The 7,985-nt window shown below is 39.1% G+C and overlaps 1 non-coding gene across 1 annotated transcript; it reads right to left on the bottom strand.

The window, feature by feature from the left end:
* Nucleotides 1-743: 743 nt before the first annotated feature.
* LOC139894779 (small nucleolar RNA R71) lies at nt 744-850 on the bottom strand. The gene has a single exon (XR_011775264.1). It is a non-coding gene; the product is annotated as a small nucleolar RNA R71 (small nucleolar RNA).
* Between the last annotated feature and the right edge of the window lie 7,135 nt (nt 851-7,985).

The raw sequence follows: 7,985 nt of genomic DNA, 5'->3' as shown, positions 1-7,985 counted from the left end.
TGGCCACTTAGTTTGTTGAATAGTTCATGCGGAGCTCTGTTACCGGAATACCAGGGAATCAGTAGCCAGAACCAAAAACATATTCCACCATAGGATAGTTAGTTAATTAAATTAGATTACCTTAGATTACTTTAGACTACCCTAGATTAAATTAGATTAGATTACCTTAGACTTAGATTACCTTAGATTAGTTTAGCTTACTTTAGATTACTTTATAATTTAGCCTATTTGCGAAAAATTAAAAACAAAAAAGGCATACCTAGTGTATGACCCAAACCCGATCTAGATCAGGGCCGTTGTTATTCGTACCTGATCCAGACACAATAATCTCTAAAGCACGCAAGGAAGCATGAATCAGAAATCGAATGGCGTTACGTGTTACTTTAGCAGAAAATACCTAACCCTCGATTGAAGGTCGAGGAGGACCAATCAGATTTCCAGAGATTCAAGGACAGTCGTTCGAGTTAAAACATCACATCATCCAACTCATCCAGAATAGCTGTCAGTTTCATGGATTACCGAATGATGATCCTAATTCTCACCTTGATAAATTCATATCTCTTTCGAACTCCTACAAACAGCCAGGGATAGGACAAAATATAGTCCGGCTATACTTGTTCCCCTATTCTCTCACTCATCATGCTCAAACTTGGTTCGAAGGACTGGAAAAAGATTCCATCACGTCATGGACGGAGATGGCTACTAAATTCCTAACCAAATATTTCCCTCCTTCTAAACAAACCAAACTGAAGAATGACATCATTAACTTCAAACAAAATTATGATGAATCTCTTTACACTGCATGGGAGCGATTCAAAACCCTACTAAAGAAATGCCCTAATCACCAGCTAGAATGGTCAGCCCAAATCTGTACCTTCTACAATGGTCTTATGGTAAATCATAGGATGACGATCGATGCAGCAGCTCAAGGGAATCTGATGAACCAAACCGCAGACGAAGCATGGGAATTGCTCGAGAACATGACAATGCATCATCATGACTGGAACAGTGGTGAAACAACTTCATCATCTGCCCCACTATCTGCACTTAACAATCAAACGGAGGCCATCAAATCCCTCACGGATAAGATGGAATCTCTTGCTAAAAAACTCAGAGAACTGAAGACGCATCCGCAGTAGGTTAACCAAGCTCAGGCTTGTGTTAATTGTACCAACCCGCAACCTATTGAAGAATATCAAGTTGAGTACAAAAACCCTGACGGTTCAGTCTGTTACGTCCAATACCCAGCTCGTCTACCAAATCCCGGATTTAATCAACCACCTAGGTTTAATCAATTTCAGCGAAGCAATCAATCTTTTCGCTATCGCTATCCACCTTATCCAGCCCAACAATCTCAATTGACCTACGATCAACCACTTCCACTCACTGGTCCCCCAGTTGAGGAAAATTCCCCTACCACCCAAATTACAAAAGCAACTAACTCCGGTCTCGGAGCTGATGATCAGTTAACTCAGTTCATTCAAGGGCAACAACAGCTAAATCAGAGAACTACAACCAGACAAGATCAGACGGAGATACTAATGAGAAATCAATTGGCTCTGCTCAAAAGTTTGGAAACGAAGCTCGGACAGTTATCACAACGCCTTGAAACCCGACCGCAGGGAAGATTGCAAAGTAATACTATCCAAAATCCCCGCATAGAAGAAGCAAAGCAAATGGACTCCATAATCCCAGAGGAAGAACCACAGAGAAGGTCAACTAGGCTCAAGAACAAATTGACATATACTCAGAAGCTGACCCCTGAAACTCCAGTTCGCATACCTTATCCTGGAAGGCTACAAGAAGAACCATCAAGCTTGATTCCTTCAAACTTGATGGAAGATTCCTGGACACTATGTCCAAAGTTCTCAACCAGAAGAGATACATCCGAAGGCTTCTTTCTACAAAGGAGAGGATACCAGACTCTAACAAAATTCCACTGAATGAAGAATGCTCTGCATTACTCATAAACTCTTTACCACCAAAACTAGGAGATACGGGCCGATTCATTTTTCCATGTTCAATCTACCAATCTGGAACCATTCATGAACTAGCAGATTTAGGAGCAAGTATCAACCTAATCCCCTACTCTCTCTATCAGAGATTAGAGTTAGGAGACTTGTCACCAACCAAAATGACAATCCAACTTGCCGATCACACAATTCGATATCCTAAGGGCATAGTTCAGAACGTCTTGATGAAAGTCGACAAATTCTTGTATCCTACGAATTTCGTAGTGATGGACATTAAGGAGGACCTACACACACCAGTGGTGTTAGGAAGACCTTTCATGAATACGGCTAGGACTGTCATTGATGTGTACAATCAAACCTTGATCTTACGGTCACATGGGGAGAGCGTTACCTTCAAAATTGACCGACCAACCGATCTTTCTGGACAGGCAGAGATGTTTGCTATTTCCACCAGACGGATCACTTTCGATGACGAGTTTTCACCACCAGCCAACGATATCGTGATGGGTGTCGAATCACAGTCTGCAGACGACCCAGAAATGGAAGAAGAGGATCCCAGCGAAGAAATAGAGGAAGAGGAGGAATCTGAAGAGGAAGAGGAAATGGAAGACGTAAAAGAAACTGCGACAATACCCGCTCCAAGCATTGAGCGTCATGAAGAAGTAATGAGGCTTGAGAAGGCAGATCACAGTTTAATAATTCGCTTCAAGAAGAAGACCGATAAGGCTGAGGTTAAGGATATAGAAATTGATCCTGCAAGTATCAAAGTGGAGAATCAGAATAATGAAGAAACCCGTTCATCAGACGCATCCTCAGAAGAACAATACACCGATGATGACGAGGTAAGGCAACATGAAGACATTCTGAATAACTCACACTCTCCAACCGAACCAGATCAAGGGGAGCCGAACTCTTCTTCAGATCGAATTCCGGTTATATCCACACATGCAGACATGATCACCTTCATCAATGATACCGATGAGTTTGAAGACATTCTCGAAGCCATCCGAAAATCAACCATTAATTTTTTGCCACGCTTAATAGAACGAATTATGGCTATCCGAGAAGAACACCACCTCTATCTCCGACGAGAAGACAATGATGTTGAAATCCTAGAAGAACGCATTCAAGACTTTATCAATTCTCTTCACGATCATATCTATCACGAAGAAAGGCAACGAGAGCACAATTCAGTGGTTCGCACTATCCTTGAGACAAGATTCTGTCGAGATCAGAAGATCATTTACTCTAAGGTTTATAATGCCTTAGCCGGATCTGCACTTCCGTTCTCACGAAACCAACGAGCACTACTGACTCTCATCCGAAAGCATATGGATCTTTCCGCCGGACGCCCGACTTATCACTCCGACTTGCAAATGATCGAGGATATTTACAGCTTTTTCGCCATCTTGGAAAGAGATAATTTCAAAAGCACACCAGAGAGGCTAGTAATTTATGTAACCATTGATCACCACGCTGATCTGATTATCAAAGAACTACGAGATGTTGTTATGGAAGAAGCAAGGAGAAACAATCCGTTTTCTCATCTTGAACCAGACAGAGTCAACATTGCCACCTATGTTACTAAGCAGATAACACGTATCTTCCAAGAATCCAAGGATCCTAGTTTCACATATAAAGCTGGATGTAGGGAGATATACTCAAAGACGGTGAAATTAATACTCGGGTCAGGGTTGCTCTTCACTTCGTTTCAGCTTCGTCTCTTAATTAATCTGTGCATAGCAACAGACTCTTACTGTGGAGATCACCGTTCCGAAGACTTCGAAATTCTAAAGATACAGTTTCTGACATTGTTTGAAGACCTCCGAAATGAGCATCCCACCAGAGAAATCATCAACACCAGCACTGCTTCTATGATTGACATTCATGGGTCAACCAGCAGAGCTGTGGATCATATCGTCATTGGACTTCAAGACTTATCAAGAGCTGAAACTACGCACTACTTATCATTCAGAAGATCTTCAAGAGAAGTACCGGATCTTCTACCACTATTGGTCCGACACTTTCTTAGGATTTTTTTCGCTAAGACTCACATTCCCTCAAGAAGACCAAGATCACAACCATCAGCGAGGAATGTTTGCTTTTTAAAGCATCACTACAGTCGAGCCAATGACCTTAAACAAAAGTGCTTCTCAGGAGGCAACCTGTGCAATAAAGTAGAGTAGAAGAATAAAGAACGATAAATGATCCGATAAAGACGCAAGGATTGGAAACCAACCGCATCTGCTAGGGGTATTTCTTTCTTTTCGCTACTAGCTCAAGATTCAAACTATGCCACGTCCTAGCTTATCACTAAGTGTGGGATAACACCCAATAAAAGAGCTAGACAAATACTCTCAAATCACCAAGTGTGGGATACACTAGGAACATTGAGGACAATGTTCGTCTAAGTGTGGGATGTTGGTATAATCTTTTTATGCTGTATTATAATAACCCATTACGAAGATTCCAAGTCCTTAAGCCAAATTTCAAAATTTTTGCAAAAGAAACCCTTTTCGAAAGAGTATTTTTGAAAACCTGAAACGTTTGTCAATAAAAATAAGGCTTAAGTAAGGTGAAAATCTTGTTAGATTGAAATCTCTAATAGAGCATTGCATGACTAAGGCATTATCGACCTAAATTGATTATGGTGAGCCACCCCAAATATGACCAGCATTCATCTTTAATGCTTCACTATTTTCCGTTGAGAGTGCCGATGTCTGTGCTCAGAATCAGAACTTGATTTAGATCTACATCTCCAAGCAGCAAAACGCGATTCGGTTGTAATCAAAAGAGCTAGCCATTTGTCAAACATAAGCCTTCCGTACCTCTACTACTTCTACTCCACCACATCCACATTACCTTTGAAAAATCCCGAAAATGAGATTCCTTCCGAAAACCCGATGTTATAAACCTCTCAAGTATCATGGCAAAGGTCTTGAAAAAGTTTGCCGGCTAAAAGTTTCTCGAGATGAAGTCTCCAAAAAAAAATATGTGTTCTGAGAAAAGGAGCAGAACTTAATAAGAGAAATGCCGAAGAGAACTCGACCAAAAATGATTATCAAATGAAGAAAAGTTCAAAAGTGCTTCTCAAAATACTTCAGCACTCCTATCTATACAAATAAAAGTCTGTATAAAGACCACATTACCCCTTTCATCTCACCCCTCAAAAACAACTTCACTACCACTTCAGAATTCCTTTCCTCCTTTCCCATCATTGACAAATGACCTATAAAAGCTGAGATTACTACCGTTCTAGCATTAGCAGCAAGGATTTGAGTCTTTATCAAGCCTATGACGATGGGTGCAGCATGACTGGCTATGAGTGTATTCATTTCTTAGATCTATAGGGAACCCTAAACACTTGAGTGATTCGAGTGACCCGTGAAAGCAAGCGTATGTCATGTAACCCCCTCGCATGCTTGCAGAGATAATTTCAATCCTAACATAGATGACTCATCTTATATTTTGCTCTTATAATAAAAGCAAACCGCTTAGGCTATTAGAAAATAAATGCCGAAAAGATTCTTAAGAATGAGAGTTTGCTTGAGGACAAGCAAAGTCTAAGTGTGGGATATTTGATATCGGCTAAAAAGTCACGTTTTCACCCAAATATTAAGGCCCAAAAACAACAAAGATTCAAACTTTATCAACAAAATACCCACTTCGTTGGTTAAAATTGAAGAACAAGTAATTACGAAGGCGGTGCGAAAAGAATCAAGAGAATCGGAGTTAAAACGAAGATTCTAGAGCGAAAACGGTATGAAACTTGGTGGCCGGGTATGAAAGCCGATCTTGCTAAATACGTAGGAGAATGTTTGACGTGTTCTAAGGTCAAAGCTGAGCATCAGAAACCATCAGGTCTACTTCAACAACCCGAAATCCCAGAATGGAAATGGGAAAACATTACCATGAATTTCATCACTAAATTGCCAAGGACTACAAGTGGTTTTGATACTATTTGGGTAATAGTTGATCGTCTCACCAAATCAGCACACTTCCTGCCAATAAGAGAAGATGACAAGATGGAGATGTTAGCACGACTGTATTTGAAGGAAGTCGTCTCCAGACATGGAATACCAATCTCTATTATCTCTGATAGGGATGGCAGATTTATTTCAAGATTCTGGCAGACATTACAGCAAGCATTGAGAACTCGTCTAGACATGAGTACTGCTTATCATCCACAAACTGATGGGCAGAGCGAAAGGACGATACAAACGCTTGAAGACATGCGACGAGCTTGTGTTATTGATTTCGGAAACAGTTGGGATCGACATCTACCGTTAGCAGAATTTTCCTACAACAACAGCTACCATTCAAGCATTGAGATGGCGCCGTTTGAAGCACTTTATGGTAGAAAGTGCAGGTCTCCGATTTGTTGGAGTGAAGTGGGGGATAGACAGATTACGGGTCCGGAGATAATACAAGAAACTACCGAGAAAATCATCCAAATTCAACAAAGATTGAAAACCGCCCAGAGTCGACAAAAGAGCTACGCGGACAGTAAAAGAAAAGATATAGAGTTTGAAATTGGAGAAATGGTCATGCTTAAGGTTTCACCTTGGAAAGGCGTTGTTCGATTTGGTAAACGGGGGAAACTAAATCCAAGGTACATTGGACCATTCAAGATTATAGATCGTGTCAGACCAGTAGCTTACCAACTTGAGCTACCTCAACAACTCGCGGCTGTACATAACACTTTCCACGTCTCAAATTTGAAGAAATGTTTTGCTAAAGAAGATCTCACTATTCCGTTGGACAAAATCCAAATCAATGAAAAACTTCAATTCATTGAAGAACCCGTCGAAATAATGGATCGTGAGGTTAAGAGACTTAAACAAAACAAGATACCGATTGTTAAGGTTTGATGGAATGCTCGTAGAGGACCCGAGTTCACCTGGGAGCGTGAAGTTCAGATGAAGAAGAAATACCCGCATTTATTTCCAGAAGATACATCAACACCTCCAACTGCTTAAAATTTCGGGACGAAATTTATTTAACGGGTAGGTACTGTAGTGACCCGAACTTTTCCATGTTTATATATATATTAAATGAAATTGTTATTTACATGATTAAGTGTTTCCAACATGTTAAGCAATCAAACTTGTTAAGACTTGATTAATTGAAATAGGTTTCATATAGACAATTGACCACCCAAGTTGACCGGTGATTCACGAACGTTAAAACTTGTAAAAACTATACAATGACATATATATGGTTATATGTATAGTTAACATGATTTTATTATAAGTATGTATCTCATTAGGTATTTTAACAATGAGTTATATACATAAAAATGAGACTATTAATTTAAGAAACTCGAAAACGATATATATAACGATTATCGTTATAACAACGTCTTACTAGGTACATATGAATCATATTAAGATATTGATACACTTGGTTAATTATGTTAAATGATAAGTAAATATATTATTAAGTGTATTAACAATGAAATACATATGTAAAAATAAGACTACTAACTTAATGATTTCGAAACGAGACATATATGTAACGATTATCGTTGTAACGACATTTAACTGTATATATATCATACTAAGATATATTATATATCATAATATCATGATAATATAACAATTTAACATCTCATTTGTTATAATAAACAATGGGTTAACAACATTTAACAAGATCGTTAACCTAAAGGTTTCAAAACAACATTTACATGTAACGACTAACGATGACTTAACGACTCAGTTAAAATGTATATACATGTAGTGTTTTAATATGTATTCATACACTTTTGAAAGACTTCAAGACACTTATCAAAATACTTGTACTTAACAAAAATGCTTACAATTACATCCTCGTTCAGTTTCATCAACAATTCTACTCGTATGCACCCGTATTCGTACTCGTACAATACACAGCTTTTAGATGTATGTACTATTGGTATATACACTCCAATGATCAGATCTTAACAGCCCATGTGAGTCACCTAACACATGTGGGAACCATCATTTAGCAACTAGCATGAAATATCTCATAAAA

The sequence above is a fragment of the Rutidosis leptorrhynchoides genome, chromosome 2 (assembly GCF_046630445.1).
Source record: "Rutidosis leptorrhynchoides isolate AG116_Rl617_1_P2 chromosome 2, CSIRO_AGI_Rlap_v1, whole genome shotgun sequence".
Taxonomy (NCBI): Eukaryota; Viridiplantae; Streptophyta; class Magnoliopsida; order Asterales; family Asteraceae; genus Rutidosis; species Rutidosis leptorrhynchoides.
The sequence above is the reverse complement of the archived record's forward strand: the minus strand, read 5'-3'. Positions and strand labels throughout refer to the sequence as shown.